The sequence below is a fragment of the Peromyscus californicus genome, unplaced genomic scaffold (genome assembly GCF_007827085.1).
Source record: "Peromyscus californicus insignis strain IS unplaced genomic scaffold, ASM782708v3 Scaffold_4__1_contigs__length_199733344, whole genome shotgun sequence".
Classification (NCBI taxonomy): Eukaryota; Metazoa; Chordata; class Mammalia; order Rodentia; family Cricetidae; genus Peromyscus; species Peromyscus californicus.
This window is the reverse complement of record NW_026294562.1, coordinates 159148960-159172107: the sequence shown is the minus strand read 5'-3', so window position 1 is coordinate 159172107 and position 23148 is coordinate 159148960. Positions and strand designations below refer to the sequence as shown.

The 23148-nt window shown below is 50.6% G+C and overlaps 1 protein-coding gene across 5 annotated transcripts in view; it reads right to left on the bottom strand.

Annotated features, from left to right (window-relative positions):
• The window catches only part of Chst8 (carbohydrate sulfotransferase 8), a 133170-nt gene extending 110922 nt beyond the window's left edge, over window positions 1-22248 (bottom strand). Inside the window, exon 1 of one of the 5 annotated variants that reach the window (XM_052761548.1) lies at window positions 21916-22248. The gene's annotated coding sequence lies outside the window, so the exon portion shown is untranslated. Of the gene's footprint in view, window positions 1-8761; window positions 8855-15746; window positions 16115-21134; window positions 21281-21915 lie in introns of those variants that run through there. The other 4 variants (XM_052761542.1, XM_052761543.1, XM_052761545.1 and 1 more) reach the window with 4 other exon arrangements.
• Window positions 22249-23148: the final 900 nt, after the last annotated feature.

Below are 23148 nucleotides of genomic sequence, written 5' to 3'. Positions count from 1 at the left end.
AACAGTCAGACAATTTCTCATAAAGATATGCACAGAATTACCAAGTGACCTAAGAATTCCACTGCTAATGACACATTAAAACAGTGACTCTCAGCCTTTAATACAGCTCCTCATGCTGTGGGGACCCCCAAGCATACAATTGGTTTTGTGGCTACTTCATAACCAAAATTTTGCTAATGTTATGAGTCATAATGAAAATATATGACATGCAACCCTTGTGAAAGAGTCATTTCACCTGCAAAGGGGTCAGGACCCATGGTGAGAACTGCTGCACTAAGAGAATTGAGAATATATGACAATATAAAAAACTTTGTAGATGAATATACACAGTAGTTTTGCCCATAATAGTCAAGAGCCCAAGAGGTTAAAAACAACCCAAATATCCATCAATAGATGAATAGATGAAATGATAACTGTGGTATGTCCATCAATGGGATAGTATTCAGCCATGAAAAGGAACAAAATATGGCTGGACCTTAAAATCACTATGCTAAGTGAGAAAAGAGACAGAAAATCAAACATTGTATGTTACAACTTGTAGGAAATACCCACAATAGGTGGATCTGTAGAGACAGAAAGCACTTAGCGATTGCTTAGGATTGGGCAGGCAGCAATGAAGAGTGACAGGTAATAGGGTGGAGTTTCTTCTGGTGGGGGAATATTGCAGTTGTGAGATTCTGTGAACAACAACGAAAACCAGAGAGGGGGAGGAGAGGAGGGGGAGGGGAGGAGGAGGGAAGGGGGGAGGAGGAGGGGGAAGGGAGGGGAGAAGAGGGGAGGAGGAGGGGAAACTCATCCCGTGCATTTGCACGCACATTTCTGTCCCCCATTTTCTCACGGGTTGACTGCCCATGCTCCCACCTAAGGCACTCTGCCACCTCTAGTGCTTCTTCACCTTCTCTGGGGACTTGGCTTGAGCAACCCTCCCTTCCTCTGCCTCAGATTCTCACAACCAGCTTCAGAAATGTGTGGATACTGTGATTTTCCCCACCCTAAACTAAGGAGCACACAAAATCCTCAGCCCCTCTTCCCACAGCTGCTGCCTCGTTCCTTGGCTTTCCTTTCTAACTCAATTATCTTGAGTTACCCGAATTCACGAGCTTTGGTTCTCTCCCCTCATTCTGTATGGAGACACTAAACCACTAAGAGTGCTTCGAACACTCTGATGAATCTGCTGGTCGATTCTCAGTGCTCATCTTTTAACTGTGTGTGTGTGTGTGTGTGTGTGTGTGTGTGTGTGTGTGTGTGTGTGTGTGTGTGTGTGTTTACGCACCTGAGTGCAGTCCAGCAAAGGTCACAAGAGAGTTCTGGATCCTTTGGAGCTGGAGATACAGGAGGTTGTAAGACCCCCCACACACACCATGTGGTTGCTGGGAATTGAACCCAGGTCCTCTGGAAGAGCAACCAGTGTTCCTAACCACTGAGCCATCCCTCCAGCCTGTTGGCTCTCATCTTACTCTTTCCGCCACTAGCCTTTGATGTGGGGAGCCATTGCAATGGATTTTCTTCCCGGGGACTGACTCCAGGACACACACTCTCCTAGTTTCTTCTTGCTTAATCGGTCACTTCTTGGCCTGTCTACCTCAGTCCCTCCTCGTTGCTCTAACCACTTCACGCTGAGACACTCTGGATCTGTTACTGGCTGTCTTTTTCTGTCTACGTCTTTGACTGACCTTCATCAGTCCGTGGCTTTCCCCACCATCTTCAAGTGAATGGTGTCTGAGTTTTCTGTCTCCAGATTCAGCCTCTCTCTGTAACTCCAGGCTCATCAAGCCACTTAGATCTATACTGGAGATGGACTGGACCTCTCACGTAGTGGACACTCTCCCCCAAACTTCTTGTCAAGACCCTGCTATCGGCTATTGCCTTTGCTGGCCTCCCTATGCCAAGTGCAGGCAATTCCATAATTAGAGACTCTCAGACCCCAAACTTCTCTTTCCTCAGATTCCATCAGGACATGCCCACTCCGCCACCATGTTGGTGCAGACCATCCCTTCCTACTGTAGCAGCCCAGCCAGCTCTCTGGGCTCCTCATCATGGCAGCTGTCCAAGAATGGACCCCTCAGACTAAGTCTCAGTAACAGCACTTCTCCATTTAAATCCTGCAGCTGCTGTCCACGTCCCTGAGGGAGATTCAGATTCCTTCCTATTGCGGCTTAAATAGGCAATGTTGCCAGCAGGTTTACATTTTGAATGCTTGGCCCCTAACAGGGTGATGAGATTTGGGGACACTGTGGGATGTTGAGGAAGTTGAGCTTAGCTGGAGATCACGGAAGGTGGGTCCTCTGGGGCCTACCATGGGGGGTCACCTCCCATCTCACTGATTACTTCCTGGTGAGCCATCGGTAGGTTACGTAGTGTGGGAACATGGTAGTGGCTTTGAACAGCCATGTAGGGTAAAGGGGATTGGAAGTGTGGGAGGGGGGAGAAGATAGACTGAAGAGCTAAGTGAGGCTGTGTTATCCTTTGGATAAAGCTTTAGTAGGCATCCCCAAAGTTTCGTGTGTTAGAAGCTTGAACCCTAGTATACTGAATTAGACATGACAAAAGTTTTTGAGGAAGTCTTAAGAGGTGAGTTTAAGCCAGGTGGTGGTGGCCCACGCCTTTAATCCTAGGACTTGGGAGGCAGAGGCAGGTGGATCTCTGTGAGTTCAAGGCCAACCTGGTCTACAGAGCTAGTTCTGGGACAGCCAGGGCTGCACAGAGAGACTCTGTCTCTAAACCCCTACCCCCGCCCCACCAAAAAAGAGATGGGATTAATGGAAAGTGGTTAGCCTGTTAGGAGCAAAGTCTTCAGGAAGGATTAATGTTCTCATGGGACTTAACCAAGTTCTTGTTCTCCTACTAGACTATGGTCCATGGAGGCTGAAATGTCCCTTGGATTTGTTTTCTGATATGTGTGTCCTGTGTTGCCTAGGACAGCACCACACACACACTTGATTCTCAATAAATATCTGTTAAATAACTGGATAGATCAGAAAACTCAACATGGTAACAGGTGAGTATATTTGGAGGTCTGTATGTTTTTAAATTCAACCTAAGTTCATCTATAAATAAGACACAACTCACCATAAATCTCTATTGGGTATTATTTGACACTGGACTGCATATATCCAAAAGACTCTGAAAATCAAATGTGTCATCCCATAAAGAACAAGATGAAAATAATTAAAATGTTGGATTTGGGGCTGGAGAGATGGCTCAGTGGTTAAGAGCACTTCCTGCTCTTCCAGAGGACCTGAGTTCGATTCCTAGTTCCTACACTGGGAGGCTCACAACACCTGTAACTCTAGTTCCAGGAGATACACTGCCCTCTGCTGGCTCCCAAAGGTACTGCACACATGTGGAGCACATGTATACATGCAGGCAAACACTCATACATATAAAATTAAAATAGGAGGCTGCAGAGATGGCTCAGAGGTTAAGAGCACTGGCTGCTCTTCCAGAGGTCCTGAGTTCAATTCCCAGGACCATCTGTAATGAGATCTGGTGCCCTCTTCTGGTGTGCAGACGTACATGCAGACAGAACACTATATATATAATAAATAAATAAATCTTCTAAAAATTTAAAATAAGTTTTAATACAGAAGGTTTTTCCCTTTTCATGTATGTTCGTGTGTGTGTGTGTGTGTGTGTGTGTGTGTGTGTGTGTGTGTGTGTGTGTGTGTTTGGAGGTACACATGCCTGAGGTTGATGTACAGAATCACGCTTCATCACTTTTTCACCTTATTCATCAAGGCAGGATCTCTTGTGAAACCCAGAGTTTGTGTACGTGGGTAGTCTTGCTAGCCAGCTTGCCCAGGGATCCCCTCCTCCACCTTCTGAGATTGGAATTGCAGGCAGGCCTCCATGCACACCTGGCATTTCACGGGTTCTAAGGATCTGAACTCAGGTCCCCACAATTGTGTAGCAAGTCCTTTAACCACTGAGCCATCTCCCTGGCCCCCAAAGTTATGTTTTTAAAAAGCAATAATCATGGCCCTCTTTAACCTATCAAATTGACAAGGATTTTGAAAAAGCAAAGATTCCCTATGCCGGTGCAATTATGAGAACAAATAGGCACACTCACGCACCGCTGGGTCTTTCTGGAAAGCAATCTGCCGGGAAGTGTTACAAGTCTTAAAACTGTGCCCACCCTTTGAGGAAGCGCCCTCCATCACCAGAAATCTAGGTTGTAACGACACAAAGGTAGACGGCAAAGAATGCTCACTTCAACGTTCTTTAAAATTGAAAAACAAAAATGAAAACCACCAAAATGTCCAACAGGGAACTGGGTATATAAATTATGATAAATTCATGCGAAGGAACGCGGTGCAGATGTCAGAAGCGGAATAGAAACAGATCCATTACCGGGGAAAGGTGTTCGTGATATATAAAGTGATTAACCAGGTTATGTGCAGTAGGCATAAAGATTATTGCATTTTTATAAAATGAATGTGACTTATGCATTTATAAATATGAAGTGATAGAGGAGACCCTCTCTCTGTAACAATGTATGAGCACACAGGCGCTGGATGCAAAGACTTTAATTGTCTCTCTCTTGCTCTTAGAGAATGTCAAATCCCATTCACCATGCTTGCCCACTGGGAGCATCCTGTGAAGGTGGGGGTGGGGTGCAGACTGAGGTTTCTACCAAGTGAGGCAGGGTGTTTTGGCAGACCCCTTGTGGCACACACTCATCCACCTGGAAGGCTGGGGTTGCCAAGGACCTTGGAGACCAACTAGTAACCTACCTGCCCAAACGCCTGGACACTGAAGACTTCTGTGGCAGAGGACATTCCTCCTAGGGCGCAGGCCACAGGTGATGAGTGCTGAGCCCAGCTGCTCTGAGCCATGGCCTGACGTCTTAGCAGTTACGGTCCCTTTCCACTGTTCTGTCCAGACATGAGACACCAGGCTCTTGTCTTTAGGTAGGGAATTCTCTCTCTTGACAAACAAAGTGGTTATAAAATCTTCAAGTCCAGAAGCCAAATGCAATTTGGAGATATTGATGATCAGCACATGGCTGTGGTTCTAAATTCTGGATCCAACTCCAGATTCATCTTCTTATTTATATGTAAAAAATAGATAGAAATCTTATTTTAGCCTTGTGTGGTGGTTGCACATCTGTAATCTTAGCATTTGGGAGGTGGAGGCAGGAGACTAGCCTGAGCTAGACAACAAAATGCTTCCTCAAAAGCAAACAAACTTAGAAGCTGAGGAGTTGGCTCAGTCAGTTAAGCTTGAGGATCTGACTTTGATCTTCAGCACCCATGTAAAAAGGGCAGGCAGAGCAGAGGCTCAGGCCTGCAGTTGCATCAATGGGGAGGCAAAGGCAGGAGGATCCGGGGCTCTTTGGTCAGCCCGTCTATCTGAATCGGCCAGACACCCAGTCTCACAACTGAAGGTGAAGGGCAATGCAAGACAACTAGTGTCAGTCTCTGGCCTGCATACATGTGCACCTACACACACACACACACACACACACACACACACACACACACACACACAGGTGCGTACACACACACACACATACACACACACACACACAACATGCTCTTTTATTTATAGTTTTATTTTAGGCAGTCCTTGGGGTTGAATCCAGAACCGCTGGCTTGCTAGGCACGAGATCTACCACTAATCTACACCCCCACCAGCTCTGTCTATCGATAAGTATTCAAACGCCTGCCTACCCTGGTTCCCCATTCCTTCTTAATGGCAGCTGAACTTCCCCTTGTGCTAACCCCCACCCCCGATCCCAGGATGAGTATTCTACTACAGATGTCCCAGCCTCTGAGTACCTGAGCTGCCCATGTCCCTTCTCCCCACCTTGGTAGGACCCCCTTCCCTCCACCCTCCTCAGCTGTGGGAAGCAGAACCAGTCCCCGCCCCTAAGACCTGCCCCTTAGCAGAAAAATCCCTCTGACTGCCGTTGGCTTGCTCAGTTTCAGGGGTCTGGCCCTCTCCCAGCTGTGTTACGGCAACTTAAGACATGTGGGAGCTCTGCAGCCCTGCCACTTCTCAAATCCTGTCCAGTACCCTAACTCCAGAACTCAGCTGAAGAGGGGACCCAGAGCAGAAAGAAAGATCCTGGACCGATAGTTAATCTTAATAGTTGACTCGACCACGTTAAGAAGCTCCTAGTCAATTAGCAAAGCCCATCTTGGAGTTGTCTGCAACAGCATTTTCAGAGACACTGAGATAATGAGGGTGCTGACCTAATCAATGAATAGTCTCATATTGGGTTTATAATAGGATGGCAATATTGAGAGGTGAAGACAGGGAGAAGGTGGTATGCAGCTGTGGGAAGCAGGTCACTGGAGTGTATCGTGTGTGTGTGTGTGTGTGTGTGTGTGTGTGTGTGTGTGTGTGTGTGAGTGTGTGCATGTGTGGCAGTATGCTCACTCACTCATGTGTGTATGGAGGCCCGAAGTTGACACTGAGTTTTATTGCTCATCACCCATTTTAGCTACTCTCCTGTTTCTATGATAAAACTCCAGGACCACAAGCAACTTGTAGAAGAAAGAGTTTATTTTGGCTTGTGAGTCTAGAGGGATAAGAGTCCATCATGGTGGGGACTCATGGCTGAAATCAACCAGCATGGCTGCAGAAGCAGGAAGCTGAGAGTTCACATCTTCAACCAACAGCAGGGAGCAGGGGGAGCAAACTGGAAGTAGGTGAGGCTTTCTGCTCTCAAATCCTGCCTCCAGCAGTGTAGTGCCTCCAGCGAGGTTGCACATCCTTAACCTTCCCAAACAGCATCACCAACTAAGGCCCATGTGTTCAAATGCCCAATACTACAGGGGGCATTTCTCACTCAAGCCACTACAACACTTTAGGTTGGGGCGTGAGTGTGTGTGTGTGTGTGTGTGTGTGTGTGTGTGTGTGTGTGTGTGTGCATGTTTGGGGGCTCATATGTGTGTACATGTGTGTGGTGGCCTAGAGTCAACATCTGGTCTTTCTCAATCACTCTGTACCTTACCTTAGACATTGGTGCAGAGTCTCTCACTGAACACTGGACTCACAGATGTGGGCCAGTCTCACTAGCCAGCTTGCCCCAAGGATCCTCTGTCTCTACCTCATGGGTGCTGACACAGGTGGCCACTGTGTCTGTCTGTCTTTTATGGAGGTTCTGGGATCCGAATTCCAGTCCTCACACTTATAGGGTAGGTGTTTTATCCACTAAGACATTTCCCCATCTCTCTACTTTATTTTTTGAGCCAAGATCTCTGGCTTAACCTAGAGACAACCAAGTCAGCTAGACTGGCTCACAGCAAGTCCCTGTGGCCTACCTGTTTCCTATCTCCTACCTACACTGGGGTCATAGATCAGCTCTTTTACCCGGATACCAGGGATTTGAACTCAGGTCCTCGGACTTGAAGAACAAGCACTTGAGCCATTAAGCCATCTCCCAGGACTCCTGGAATATATACTTAGGGGCTATATCTTGCCCTGGCCCCTTCCTGTCCTCCGTGAAGTGTCCTCACTACTGTGACAGTGCTCTGCCTAACTCACGGGGTCAGTTGAACATGGACTGACTCCACTGAGTCATGAGACAATATTTCCTTCCTCTTTCCATTTGCCAATGTCAGGAAGCTCATCACAGTGATACCAAAGTCACTGATAGGTCCTCGAGGATGCTGACCTCAGCCAAGGAGGGCCCAGGGAAAGAGAAACCCTAATATTCCCGGGGTCGAGGTTAGGTTCCCTGGAAACTTTGGGATATAGACCAAAGACAACTGAGGGCCTTGAGGAGAGGACTCTGGACAGAAGAGAGCCCATTCAAGACCTTACAGCTGGTGGCTAGAAGCGTCATCCTAATGGAGGGCATCTGCCTACAGGTGAGGGTATGACCCGAGGTCCAGGCCAATTCTCCCTACAGATGCCACTGGGAGCCTCAGCAGCAGCTATTCCCAGCAGCCCCTCAGGGCCTGGACCCAAAGATCTAAACAGAAGATAACATGTTCCCAACCCATGGGTGGGCGGGGAGTTCCATAGGGAACCGCAAGAGGGCCACCCCTCTGGGAGGAGGCTAGAGGTGACTGCTCAGGCAAGGCCACCTAGGAAGGAAGGGCTATGGAGGACCGCACTGCAAACGCAGTCACATCCCCAGCACTTATTTGAAACAGAACATTAATTCTGACTGTCATTAGAGTCCATTTCAATTTCGTAATAACATAAAAAGTTAAGAGTCTAATTTATTCATACAAATCTTGTTAGCATCCAATTTCCACATAATGTAACATATCTCTTAAAAAGCTGACAAAGCAGGAGAAATTAAAAACAGTTTAAAAAAAGATATTCAAGGGTTCTCACCGCCTTGGAGGCAAAGGTGAGGAGGGAGGCAGAGGTCAGAGCAGTTTGGAGAAAGCTGGATGTGCTTGGGGACCAGAGGGGCAGGCTAATTCCTTATGTCCCCCAGACTGCCCCCACCTGCTGCCTCCACACGGCCCCCATGCAGGCCCGCTGGGGACGAGTCTCCACCCCTGCACACACAGACAGCCCCCAGCACTTCCTTCAGCTAACGGCTCCTGGGAAGCCTGTAACTCCTCTTAATTACACGGATGCGGTGTTTGCATTAGATAGCTGTCACCCTGTAATTTACCCATACACGGGTTTTAATTGTACATTAATCTTTCTTACACGCCACTCCCATGCTAGATTCTGTACTGGCAGCAGTTTGGGGTCACTTTGTTTATTCCTCAACCAAAAATAGCTGATGAGAGTAACTGCACACTGCCACCAGTCCCCCCACCCCCGCGCCTTGTTCTTCCAGGATTACCTGCTGGCGGCTGGGGCTAGGAGAGAGGCTCCTGTCACCGCAAGCCGCCTTTCAGCACGGTGTTTGGCTGTTGCACAGCTGACATCAATTTTTGCCGAAAGGTCAGCAGCAACAAACAATCTTCCCGTCACCAGCCACGTGCTTGGGGGGTGTCTAGTCATCCCTTCTCTAAACTCCCACAGGATGGGTGGACCTGGAAGGGCTCGCTCAGGGGGGATGGAAAGCACCCTGTGAACCTAAGAAATCTAGCAGCACAGAGGTTCCAAGGTCACTTGGAGAGCCAGGAAGGAGAAGTATAAATTACAAAGCCTGGATGGCTGCCAGGGCCCCAGGAAGCTACATTTAGCGTGTCATTCTCCCAGCAGCAGGATGAAGCCTTAACTCGCTTCTTCCCGAGGAATTTGAATGGAATTTGTTACAGGGACGTTGTGATTGAAATATCACCAATTGGCTTTTCATGACAACTCAGCAATAGATTACAATGGCGATGGGGGGCGCTCTCTCTCTCTCTCTCTCTCTCTCTCTCTCTCTCTCTCTCTCTCTCTCTCTCTCTGTGTGTGTGTGTGCGCGTGCGCGCGCGCGTGTAGAAAGGGGGGGGTGCTGTTGTGTTCTTAGGCTGACCAAGGTGGCAAGGATGGAGTCCCATACAATATTTATGAAATCCAGATGAAGCCTTATGCCCACAATGAGCTGATATCGTAACACAGATTTCAAAAAGACACCTTGACATTTGCCCAAGATCAGATCTCCTCTGCCAGGGGCCCAGGAGGCTTTGCGCTGATGGAGGTCTATCCGCTCCCCACCCTCTTGCAATCTTCTTCGTTTAAGCAAGGGCAATTAACACTGGTTGGGAGAAAGAGTAGGTGTGCACAGCCACATCCACTTTGTGGGAAATATTAACAGTGGTTTTCACCAGTAAAATACGGGTCTGTTTTGTTTTGGTTTTTGTTGGTCAGTTGAGGGTTTTGGTAATGTATCCTTGACTGGCCTGGAACTTGCTATGTAGACCAGGCTGGCCAAAAACTCACAGAGATCCACCTGCCTCTGTCTCCGGAGTCTGAGATTAAAGAAGGGCAGTTTTGATCATTTTTATTGTTAAACACTTTCTGGTGTGCTGAACAAAGCTTCGGAGAGCCTCTGTGGTGAAGCTCAAACAGCTGTACGTAGGCAAAGAGAGAGAGAGCAGCCCCCGTCATCCATCACAGGGAAGCCCAGGGAAGAAAAATGAAAGCAAAACTGTATGTCCTTGGGGCCAAAGGTTTAGTCCAGGTGCAGACTCTGTGCTCTCGTTCCTCGCTCCCTCTTTCTTCTTCTCCTCCTCATCCTCCTCTTCTTCCTCCCCCTCCCGTTCCCCTTCTCCTTCTTCTTTAAAAAACAGTGTCTCACAAGGTGGCCCAGGTGGGCATCAGACTAGCAATCCTCCTGCCTCAGCCTCTCAAGTGATAGGATTGCAGGCTTGTGCCACCACACCTGGTAAGCTTTGATTTCTCCCCAGGAACCTTTGGAGATGGGAGCTATTTAAGAGGGGGACATTTCAGCCCTCCCAGAGAGGCTGTGCTGAGGGCCCTGAGCGAATGCATGGTCATGGGTGGTTATGTGCAGGAGTCTGTTTCCAAAGCCATCCTTCAGAACACCCGATCCCCCTCCCCTAGAATTTGTCATGTGTCTGGAGGTGGCTTTTGGAGACAAAGGCTCCTGGCACACACATACCAGGATCTGGAGTGATGAGACATGAAATACTGAATGAAGTATGAGACTGAAGTCCCCAGGTTGTTTACGAGTCCAAAGCAGGGTCGATTTAGGTGGTTTTTGATAAACACTTCATACTCTACATCCTAAGAGAGGCAGAATACTTGTCAAGCACACATCTTTATGAGCTGTCCGCCTATAAAACTCGCACGGAAGGTCCGTGCTTAATGCTGGTCTGGCAGTAAATTGGCGCGTCGCGCCGGTCGGCAGAATCAAATTAGCATCGACCCGTAAAAATGTTACTGAATGATTCCTCAAATCTGCCAAGTCTTCAAATCAATTTCACAAAAAACGTCAGGTTTTTTTTTAAGTGTTGATAAACCTTTCATATTAGTTATCACAGAAGACCATAAACCTCCCTAATCTGCCTTCCTACCAAAGGAAAAAAAGTGTTGTTTTCCCAAACCACTTTTAGCTCTTCCATCTTCACACCCGCCTACACATCACATAAACAATGTGTGTGTCACGGAGTCATTTGCTGTCCTGTTTTAAAGTGACTTGTATTTGGCTCACACAGAATGTGTGCCTGGTGATCCCAAACCTTGGAGAGAATTTCTCCCAATACCAAGATGGAGAGTTCTTACCTCTTTGCCTTGGAGATAAGGAATCTCAAGTTGGCTTTTCCAGAAAACCTTCTAGAATCCTCTAACGAATCTTACGTATTTGCGTCTCTTGGGCACCCAGTGTCTTTGTTCTGTGGACTTCTTGTTGCTGATACTCGGGGGTGGGCTCACACCAATTCATTGGGGAGGTGTGGTCTCTCTGTCTTGAGGGTCAGCCCAGCTGCCCCAGCTAGAATCCCTTACCCACTCTGTCAAACCTTAGACACCCCATCACTCTGTGTCAGCTGTACCCGAGCTGTATGTCTACTCACTTCCCTGAGAATAACAGGAACACAAAGAACAGCATATTCATTCCAAGGACTCTGACCCAGGGTCAGATCGCCCAACCACACTGCTTTCCAAAGACTTCCGTCAGACTGGAAGAAAGTGGACCAGATGCAGCCAAAGGCAGAAGGCATTGTTATGGTCAAGCGGTGGCAGCATACATTGAGGTGCTTTATTAGACACAAGCTTCTGTTTCCACTCGACTGGAAAGCATGCCAGCTACGGAAAGCTAGTGCTGAAAGCCGAGGAGCCCATAACACACACAGGGAACATGCTTTTGACGGGGCATGGGGACCCAACAGATAGTACGCCAATTGAGGATTGAGATGAAGGCACCGAAGGAATGGAACCTAACACATGCTAGGCAAGTGCTCTACCATGGAGCCCCTCAGTGCTGGATTCTAGGCAAGGGAAATTACCTCCTGCTTGCACCACTGGGCTATACTCCCAGACTTTTTTTTTGAGACAGGGTCAAATTAAGTTCCCCAAGCTGCTTTGAACTCACTCTGTAGCTCAAGTAGGCCATGAACTTGTGATCCTCCTGCCTCAGCTTCTGGAATGGCTGGGATTACAGGACCGTGTACCAGGTCCAGCTAAGGGATGATACTCTTCAATGGTTGTTGCTTATAACACTGGGTAAGCATGTCTGCTGCTCCACTGTAGCACAAGATATCTTCTAGAGACAGAGGACCCAACTTCTGGAGTCCTTAGCAGGGCAGCTCACTATACTACCAAGTTCCTGCTGAGTCAGGTAGGTAGGAGGGGCTAGGAAGACCAATGGTCAGCTCTTCATCATGTGGGTCTTCATTCATTGGACTACCAAGGGGTCTTACTTTGTGCTAGGGTGGTCTTGGACACTGAAACACAGCAGTGAACATGAGTCCCACAGGGCAGACTTAAAGTTCATGGTGTCTGTTATAGTTCCCACTCTCAGACAGAAACTTCAGACTACTCCATCTCCGCCTTCTAGAAGAGCAGATTCAAACTTCCCCGGAAAGGAATCATATGCACCTATATAGACATTTAAGAATCTTATCATCTGGGGGTGGAAGTGAATTTTAAGATTTGTTGAAGAATGTTTTCAGTTTCAAAATATCCTGGGCAAAAAAGAAACTCTATTAGTCATCTGAGAAATCAAATTAAGAGCATAGTGTGATAGCTTTACGTAGTCACAGGATAGCTAAAATGACAAAAGCCAACCACACACAGTGTTGGAAAGGATGTGGAGTGACCAGAACCCTTACACATAACTGTTGAGGAGACTAAGGTGGTACAATCACACACACACACACGCACACACACACACACACACACGCACGCACGCACGCACGCACACACACGCAGGGTCTCACTAGGAAGTTTGCGCTGGTCTTGAGTTCATGATCCTCTGGCCTTAGCTTCCCAAGTGCAGGGATTTACAGGTGTGCACCTCCACGCCTGGGTGAAGGACCACTTTAGAAACCTGCCTGCAGTTCCCATAAAAGATGCATTCCCCTAACCTAGAGACTCTTCAGTCCAAGCTTCTCAGAAATGTTTATATGTACCCAAGAAACACATGCAAAAACAAGTACAATATGGTTTGTAATAGTCAAAAACTCTGAACAACCTAAATGTCAATCAACAGGAGAATGGGTAAATAAATCAGAGTATATCCACACAGTGGAATGGTATCAATCAGCTCCTTGCTGCCACAACAAAACAGATGAGGCTTTGTAAAAAGAAAACAAGAGTTTTAGCTCATGATCCTAGAGTTTCCAGTGCATGATCAGGCAGCCCCAAATGCTCTGGGGTTCTGGTGAGGGTGACAGTGACAGGGCATGTCACGGAACCAGGAAGCAACAAGAGAGAGATGACCAGTATGATTCCACAATCTCTTTTTGGTATGCCCTGAATGGTAACCTAAAGATCTCCCAAAACACCCCATCTCTTAATGGTTTGCAAAACTTCCCAGTTAGTACCACCTTAAGAACAAAGCCTTCCAAATGTGGGCCTCTGGTGGACACTCGTGCCAACCACAGTGGGAGCCCCAGAGAATAATCAGAAGGGAAAAACAGCAAAGACACACACTGCAGATGAATCTCTTAAACACGATGCTGACCCAGTCACACATGTACATAGGCCGTAATTCCATATCAAGTTTAAGATGAAGGAAAAGAGACCTGTGCCATCAGTTACATGTGGTGAAGGGGAGTGACTGGAGTAGGTCAAAGGGAAGCTCTGAGGTGTATGTTAGCCGTATACTGATTCCCGCTCCGGTGCTGGGAACACGGGCCTGAGCAGCCCTCAGACAGCTGCTGCATTGCTCGCCTTTGACCCACTCACTTTTGTGAATGCTTGCTCTAACTGGAATAAAAGGCTTTAAAATGCACTTGTGAAACACATCACTGTATCATTGGGAAACCATTTTAAAAGATCTGGGCATGAGAGATGGCTCAGCAGTTGAGAGTGCTTGGGGCCCTTCCAGAAGACCCAGGTTCGGTTCCCAGCACTCACCCAGGCAGCTCGCAACTGCCTACAGCAGCTCCAGCGAATCGGATGCTCTTGGGCAGCTGCACACACATGGTACACACACACACACACACACACACACACACACACACACACACACACAATTCCTTTAAAATAAAGACTTGAGGGATACTGGCAGAGGCGCTGCATGCCCCGCCCCAAATCTTCTTCACATTATCAGTTTAGATCCCTGACCAATATGTTAGGCTAAGAGACCAAACACAAAGGACAATAAACAGCAGCAGCTGTCGCTTTGCCAAAAGCTGCTACATTTACCTCTAGGAGGTGGAGTCCGTCATTCTTCTCATTTTACAGATGAAGACACCAAGTCCCTAGCCCACACAATGACTAAGGAGCAAAGCTAAGATTCGAACCAGCTTGACTCTGCGTACCAGCTTCAGTTACAGCCCAGAGGTGGCCCCTAGGGTGGAGCGAGGGGTGTATGGGGTTGTCTGTTGACATTTTAATTCATGGAAAAGGAAATGGGGAAGCGTTAAATAATAGGCACAAAGTGTGCTTTCACGGGATGAATGGTCATGAAATTAGATTTGCAGATGAAGCCAAACCTCACGAGACCCCAAATCTAAGCAGAAAACAGCAAGAGGGACCCAAGCAGGAGAAACTCAATTTACTATGAACACCAAGGCAGTAACCCACGCTAAATGAGTTTCCAGGGATAAAGATGTGTGAGTGGCTGCCATGAAGGATGGCGGAGGTAGCACTGACCATGGACAGCAGGCAGCCTCTGCTGAAAGGATTTACAGACATGAGAACCGTCCCTAGGGAATGGGACCCACACTGGACCCAGGTATTTGTTGGAGGAAAGGTAGGGAGGTATCCTTGGAAGGGAGAGAGCCACTCGGGAGTGGGCAGAGGTTTCTAGAGAAACCCGGAACACTGGCCCCAGCAAGCCTGAGGCTGACCATGTCCCCCACTGTCTCAAGCAGTGTGGCATCTGCCTGGATCACATGTTGAACTCCACCAAGGTAGCCAGTGCCTGCTTTGAACACTGACTCAAACCGTTTTGAATGACTCCAATGACGTACCCATTGGCCAGTGGTATAGACAGACTTCATAGTGAGCTGGGTTCCCCCAGTATAAACAGGTGGTGTACCATAAACTGGGAACTCAACAAGTGGAGACAGAGTCCCCGCCAAGCATATTGGCTCAACCTGTGCAGAAAGACTACCTGCTTCACACACTGGTTCCCAACAGTGTAGACAGACTGCACTACCCATTGGGATTAACCACCTAAGCCCTGGAAGACAAAGACAGCTGGCACGTCAGGCTGGGGTCTGAAAGGAAGTCTGGGCCGGGGCAGAGCCTGGTCGCCAAGAACGCTGTTGAAGCTAGAGAGTCTGAGCTCTCTGAGCTCTGTTCAAAGGCCCTGGAGAGTGGGCAGACAGACTAAATGGAAAGTTGCAGTGCTAACTCGCAAGACCCAACCAAGGTACACAGACCACGTGGCTCCACTAGGTAGACAGACTGCCTACTTCAAACACTAATGCAGCCAGTGTAGACAGACTGTGCCATACAACGCCTCCACCAGTATAGACAGACTGAAAGCCTAGGTCTCCAGGCCTGCCACCCAGCCGTCACTGTGTGCCTCCTCCGGACCGATCGCTTCATGGCTGACACAGCAGGAAAGAGCAACATTCTTAGGAGCTCTGTGGCCCTGTGGCCTGGGTACATTGGCCCAGCTTCCCCAAGGCGAGGTATGGGTCGGCATTTGCAGGATGCTGAGATGCTCCCTGCAGGTACTGCCTCCTTCCCTTACCCCACCAGTAATACAGAAAGCACACTATCCCCCAACAAAGCTGGAGGAAGGTCTCAGTACTCACAAGGCTGGGCAGATGAATCTTGTCCAGACAGATGAGTCAGCGCCCCCAAAAGAGACGGCTTCGAAGATGGGTATGACTTGTCTGTTGAGCATGAGTCAATCTGAGCCTAGGGTATAGAATGCTGGCAAAGGTACCCTGCTCTGTCACCTCCCCACTGATGGGTATCTGGGCATGCCCAGTGGTCTACAGACAGCTAGCAGTCACAGCACAAGAGGGCCAGGCCAGCCTCAACAGAAAGCCTTGAGCAAGCTGCAGACAGCCACAGGGGACTCACTACCAGAGAGAGTGGGGGGGAACAGTGAGCTCTCCCGCAAAAAGCCTCAGATAGGCCAGGGGTTACAAAGCATGAAACCGTACCGCCTAGAACCTCTCCTTGCCTGTCATCACTCTCATCCCCAAGGCTGGCCCAGCTTGGAAGCAGCTGGCTCTGGCCCAGACAGAGTGAGGACAAGGTGACAGCGACCTGGGCTCTTGCCTGCAGCTCGGCAACCAGGCCTGCAGCCAGCAGCATGGGCACACCAGGAAGTAAGTGACTCACAGGCCTGCTTTCCCCCACCCCAGCTCTGGAAGAGGATGACGGAAGTCTGGGGGACAGGGACGCTGTCCGTGGAGAAGCCAGGTCCCTGAGCTGCTGACGGCCTGAGAAGATTGAGACTTCAGAGGCAGTGGGGGAGCTCTCAGCCTGGGGCAGAGCCTCTCAAAGGGATGGAAGCAGGTACAGTGTGATGGGAGGTGGGGAGGGAAGAGTGTTAGATCAACTACAGGGCAGGTGAAGTAACTACTGGAGGACTGGGAAGCTACGTGGGCATGAGGGGGCGGGCAGCAGGCGACCAACTCCAGAAGAAGCGGGCATCCGAGGCCTGCAAGTGGCCAGCACACAGGACAGAGCTGAAGCCTTGCTCCACTCCCCTGGGGGCAGGCAAGTCCTGAGTAAGGCTAGTTCAGCAGAGAGGTGGTGTCAGTTACAGAAAAAAAAGCAGTTTCTGCCTGGCCCTCACGGGGGGGGGGGGGGGGGGGGGGGGGGGGGGGGGGGGGGGGGGGGGGTTCCGAGGCTGTCACTCACGATGTGCCTACTATGTGCTGTTTTGTTTTGTTTTGTTTTTTTAATGACCACAGAGAGAAAGTCGGTCAAAGCGCTCAGGCTAGTTTTGTTTTGTTTGTCAACTTGGCACAGCTGGAGTCATCTGGGAAGAAGGAACCTTCATTGAGAGGATGCCTCCATCAGATTAGCCTGTGGGCATGTCTTCAAGGCCATTTTCTTCTTCCTTTTATTTATTTATTTTTATTGTTTTAATCTTGGTGTGATCAAACACTGGATGACCTGGGAATTGAACCTAGATACTCGAACATGAGTCAGAGATCTTAACCACTGAGCCGCCTCTGTTTCAAGGCCCTTTTCTTGATGAGTGATTGATGAGGAAGAGTCTGGCCCGCCGTGGGTGGGGCCACCCTGTGCAGATGGTCCTAGGAGATATAAGAAAAGCAGCCGACCTTGAGCCGAGGGGGTGAGTCAGTGAGCAGGGGTCTTCACGGTCTCTGCTTCAGTCCCTGCCTCCAGATCCCTGCCTGAGTTCCTGTCCTGACTTCTCTCCATAACGGACTGTGAGGTGGAATGTAAGACGGATTCAACCCTTTCCTCTCCAAGGCGCTTTTAGTCTTGGTGTTTTCTCACAGCAGCCGATAACCAAACAGACAAGGACAGTAGGAGGGAGCCGGGCTGGGAAAGTACTGCAGAGACCTGGCAGCACAGCCAGCCATCGGGCCACCCAGTCCCGGCGTGGACAGGCGCTCAGGACCCCAGGGACATCTCTGTCTCAGGAACCAAGACTTCTCACCAGGGTCCCACAAGCCTCATCTCAAACACCTCACCATGTCCCCTCCCAAACCAATTCCTTTGGAACCAAGGTTCTGTATCTCCAGGGTCATGACCGCTCCCTTCCCACAGGCCTCCCTACCCCACCGCAGTTAGCTGAATAAAATCCAAGTGCACTCGGTCTCAAGGCACCACGCTGTCAGGTCTCCAGCCACCTCTGCCCTCTCCTTCATCCGTCAGCGGCACACAGAGGTCTTCTCATAGCTAGTGATCAGAACCTTCTCATACATTCCTTCAGCAGGGACCACTGTGCAGGCTACTGCCCATGCCGGGTCTTCCCCCAACTCCTCCCCCACCCCCTATCCCTTTTGCCTGGAACACAGCCACTCCTTTCCTCAGTCCTCTCACCCGCAGGCCCTCAGTCTAAGTCAGCTCACTCTCTCGTAGGGCTCATAACAACCTGACTATTCCTGTTGGGGTCACAGCTCTGATAGAGCACTCGCTTAGCACACACGGGTCCAGTGCTGTAAGGAAACGACCTGGGCATGCCCTTCCCACCTTTCTCAAGCCTAGACTCCCACGGGCATTGGTTATCTCTAACAACGCCTTTGCCTAGCATACGATGGAGCGATGGATGAGTGGCAGCGAAATCTCTGTCCCGCGAGGGCAGACACGGCGCTGCCTTTGTTCACCTTGTCTCCAGGGCCTGGCAGTGACAGACATCCAGTACATACTCAATAAACACTCACTGGTGGCAGAGTGAAGGGGAGTGACATGGGAGCCGGCCCTGGGAGTGTGACACAAGAGTCACACTGAACTCCAGGTTTCAGCCATGACAATTATAGTTTAGTTCAAATAAACGTCACTCACTAAAGCCAGCCAGGTTTGGCAGGAAAAGGATACCATACCTTCACTGTCAACAGACCTCCTGGAGTACTAGTTCCCCGGAAGTGGGGCCTTCTAGGTGGGGAGTAAGAAGGGAACCCCATCCTTCCTGCCTGGGGAGGCAGCTATGTCTGGTACCCCCAACCCTGGGCCTAGATCCAGGTACTCTGTGAGAGCAAGGCCAAGGCTGCTTCTGGCTGTTGCCCCCCCAGGACACAGCCTTCCCTGGTTTCCTGACAGCATTAACTATTCCTCTGAATTCCTAACCACCCACGATCAAGTCCCACCGAGTCCGTCTGCTGCATCAGAGCACAAATGACAGGTAGTTTTGCAGAGGGTAGAAGTCACAGCTTCTTACATGTGCAACGTGTAATTCACATCCTCTGCCACAGCCAGTAAGTAAGCCGATGTCGTCCTATCCTCTGCCTCCTCAGGAAGCTGTCCCCAGGTTACCAGTGAGTCACCTCTATTCCGGGGCAGCTTTTTCTTGGGAGGGAAAAGACACAGCTGCTCTGAAGCCAGACAAATCTAGAAATCAACTGCAAGGACAAAGCGCCCAGGAGCCTCTGGGCGCCACAGTGTCACACGAAGGCTGCCCACCTCCAGCGGACATCCTGATGCCGATGCTACCTATGCACACAGGCCGAGCATCTTTACTCGTCTACTTTGTTTTTGGCTGTCCCTCTGCAGCACCGTCTTGACCTCCTCGGGCCAGCATTATATAATGCTCCTCTTAGAAGACTCATTACCTGCTGATTAACACAGGGCCGGGCAGTTGTTTACGGACTGTTGTATCTGCCACGCACGGGCAAATCGGAGTGGTGGGGATGTGTGGGCGCTAAAACGGGTGTCAGACTTCCAGGTCAGTGTAGGCAAGAGGCAGGCAAGTGAGCTAGTGACCACACCTTCCCTGTCTGCCCCCATCAGCACTCCCAGGGACTAAGGCAGCTTTCTCAGACCCCATACACCAGCAAAACAGCAATCACAGCTCTGAGCGCCGACCTCTCCTCCATCAGCAAAACCACAAAAAGCAGCGTCTGGCACCAACTCAGAGTAAAGTACAGGGAAGCAGCCAACACCGTATTTCCAATCAGAGAAATCTGACTTTCCCTGTTGGAAGTGAATGGAAGGCAAATTCTGAGATGTGTCTGCCAAGCATACTTACCCAGCAACCAAAGGGGGGGGGGGGAGTTGTTAACTGAACTTTCTCAGACTTATTAGCTTACATAAACAGAGATTTGAATAAATGTTTAAAAAATCAAATTCCCTTGATACTCCCTAATCAGTAAATGTTCATTACGGAAACACAGCAAATATGCATAAAATTTCCCAAGTGATATTCCAGCTTCGAGATGGAAAAGGCATCTCCAAGAGCAGGCTGAGTTACAAAGTGTCCTCCGTCAAACAAGCCAGCTCTCCTCTCCCGGCTGGAGCCAGAGGAAAATAGATTTCATTTTGCCCACTCAGGGAATTTATAAATGAGCACACCCCCCCTCTCCGGCTGATTGATGTCTCTCTATAAATAATTAATCTTTGACCTTGCTTTGAGAAAGCCTTGACTTTTTAAATTTGGGGTCTTTAAAAAAAAACAAGAAAAACAAAAATCAATACTAGGGAAACATAATTCACTCCCACCAAGTCGGATTCCGGGTAAATGAATAAATAAGTTGACCATTCATGTGTCCCAGGGTGACTCTGCCAAACGATGGGATGGGGTCAGGCTTTGAGGTTTTCTGTGTTCAAATGCTACTGGGTTATTGATCACCCCATTTTGACTGTCTTTTCAGGGTCTGAACAGCACCTCTCTGTGTGTCACTTTACAGAGGCCAATCTGCCAAAGCCTCCAGAACATGTTTCCACTCTCCTCACGAGGTCCAGCACCCCATCTGCCTGTAGGTGGTGAGGTGGCTGGATTAAAAAGAGAATGTCCTGTAAGGCATGATGGTGTGCACCTGTAATTCCTGCACTCAGCAGGTTGAGGTCATGAGTTCCAAGCCAGTTTGGGCTGGACGGTGAGACCCTGCCTCAAAAAGAAAAGAAAGAGTCTTCCATGAGAACCACCGCCCCTCCCTCATCTTTCCAACAGTGCTTTTAGGGAAGTGACAGGCTCAGGAGACACTGTGGGGGTAGGAAATTTTTTAAAAGAGTTCTTTGTGTCTTAAGACGAGGCCCCCTACCCACCAGTCAAAGGTAAAGGCGAACCCTCAAAAAAGTGGACTTGGTGGAGGAAGCTCATGCCTGTGGTCCTGGAGGAAGGTGGGGAAAGAGTTAATCTGCCTTTACTCCTTTACTCACCCTACCACCTAGAGCTGCCCTTGCCCCAACTGAGTCTCCCTTGCGGCCTGCTGCCAGGCTACATCCATAGAAACAGAGAGCTTCAGAAGCCTGTTCCCTTTAGAGTCAATCAGGCTTAGGGTCCTGCTGGGAGGCGGCTCAGAGACTCAGAGACACGATCCCGAAATGGCTGCAGGACAGAGCGTTCCAAGATCCGACCTGTATGCCTGCAACCCCGGACACAGTCCCCCCGCACCCCACTCCGCCCTGACTGTTCTAGCTCCAGGTGAGGGCCCCAGGGCCTAGAGACAAGATGTACAACTGAAGTTAGGGTTTGGAGTCCTGCGCGGGAAATAAAGAGAGGTCACTTCATGCCCAAGCGCCACCTCTGGCCCTGCCCAAACCCGGGAACGCACCTTCGCCTAGCCAGGCCGGCCTTCCACGAAGCCAAAGCAGCCCTAACGCTCAGAAGCTGGAGTTGCAGCCGCCGCTAGAGCTGGGCTCGGTCCCGCCGCAAAAAGGATCATCTCACCGCCCTCTACCCCCAGCCGCCGGAGGCTCCAACTCCCGCACTCTGGGACACACGCAAGCACACACCTCCCTGCGATCACTGACGCACGCACACTCGCCAGGAGCACAAAACAGGCCGGGGCCCTAGAGAGTTGCGGGGAGGATATGCGCGCGATGGAGCGCACAGATACCTTACGCCTCCCGGTAGGAAGCCAAGGTCGCCAATAACTTCCCCTTTCGCACTGCTGGCTCTAACTGACCCCTAAGTCCCAGTTCCAAGCGCACGCTAAAGCCTCGGCTCCCTGGACGCTACAGCCTAGCCCTGGGGCGCTCGCCGCTCAGCTCCCAAAGCTGCCTCCACGCACCCAGCATCCAGGTCTAGGAGGAGGAGCAAAGGTTCCTCCAGGAGAGCCTTAGGAGAGAGAAAGAGGCAGTTCCCAGGCGCGGAGAAAACCAAGGATCGAAAGTCTAATTAAAGTTCCCGCTCATGGGGGCCGGTCCCCAAAGTACCGCCAGACCCAAGCACCACACACCCCATCAGCACCTGCAGCTTGGGACTCCGATCCATGTCGAGCGGCGAGGTTTGCGCTCAGAGCGGTCCCGGGTTCACTCAAGGGTTCCCGGGGGCATCCCTTCGGGTGAGTATCCGGCACAGGGGATAGGATGATTTGGGGCTCAGGCACTCACCTGGAGCGGCCGGAGCTCTCCAGGCCACGGGTTCCTCCGGTCCGGCGCGGTTCTTGGCGGCAGGAGAATCCTCTTCCCGGGAGCTTGGGAAGCAAGTAGGATCTCCGCTCCAGCTCGGGCCGGGCTGCGTCTCTTTCTCCGTGTAGTCCTAGGTGCCGGGAGTGGGCGATTGGCGTGGAGTCGGCGGCCGGAGAACGCGGGAGAGGTTGCGGCGGCGTGCTCCTATTGGGTCCCAGGCACTGGTTGCGTCCCCTGTCTCCGCCGCCACCGCCCGGTCCTGTCTCCTCCCCGCGGTACCACCGGATCCGGGTCCAGCGCCAGCACCGGGAAGGCTCCCAGCGAAGTGCGAGCGAAGCCTCCGGCGAAGCTGGAAATAGCGCCGCGCCCGCCCGGCGCCCCGCCCCCAGTCCGGGCCCCGCCCCACGGTGGAAAGCGGCTACCGGGGTGGCGGGGCAAAGAAGGGGGAAATCTCTTCCCTGATCGCTCAGCCCTCTCGGGAGCTCACGAGCGCCACACCCACGCGCGCTCTGCGGCTCCCGCGGCCCCACTGGCCGCGCGCTCCGAAGGAGATGCCGCTGGGCGCGGTCGTGCGGCCGCGGGGGGTGGGGCGGGTTTGGCGCCGGCTGCGCCCGGCTCGGGGATCCCCAGTGCTGGACTCTGGTCTGCCGCTTGGCTCCACTCCGCAGCTTCTTAGCTGCCACTGCCCCGGCGGTGGCACCGAGTAACCCCATGATGACCTGGGGAAAAAGAAAAGGCGCCAGCAGGCAGGGTCGCTTGCTCCAGCCCCAACACTGTGGGGGCGCAGGGCTTGCAAAGGGATTGATGCACAGAAGATTTAGGTAGGTTCCCAGACTTCAGTCCTCGTGGAATTCAATCAAGGCCTTGTCTCTTCTTGGCACTCACCCCCAAATTTCGGGGTCTGTAGTTAACCACAAGTACCCAGTGACCCGGATTCTCGTTTGTGAACTTCATTCTTAAGGGTCCGCCTGGCACCAGCCTAAAAGCTGAAGCAAGCAAGCCATCTCCATCCACACCCAGAATAAGAGTGGGAAAGTCACCGGTCCACAGCCACACAGCACAGGATGGAACGGGGTCTCATTTCCAGGGCTGTGGATTCAAATCCTTGCTTCCCCCCACCCCACCGCCAGAAGAGGAGCCCCGACCTGCAGGGGGCAGTCAGGCATTAGGAGGAAAGACTGCCTGTGCACCCAGACTGCCTGTGCACCCAGATCA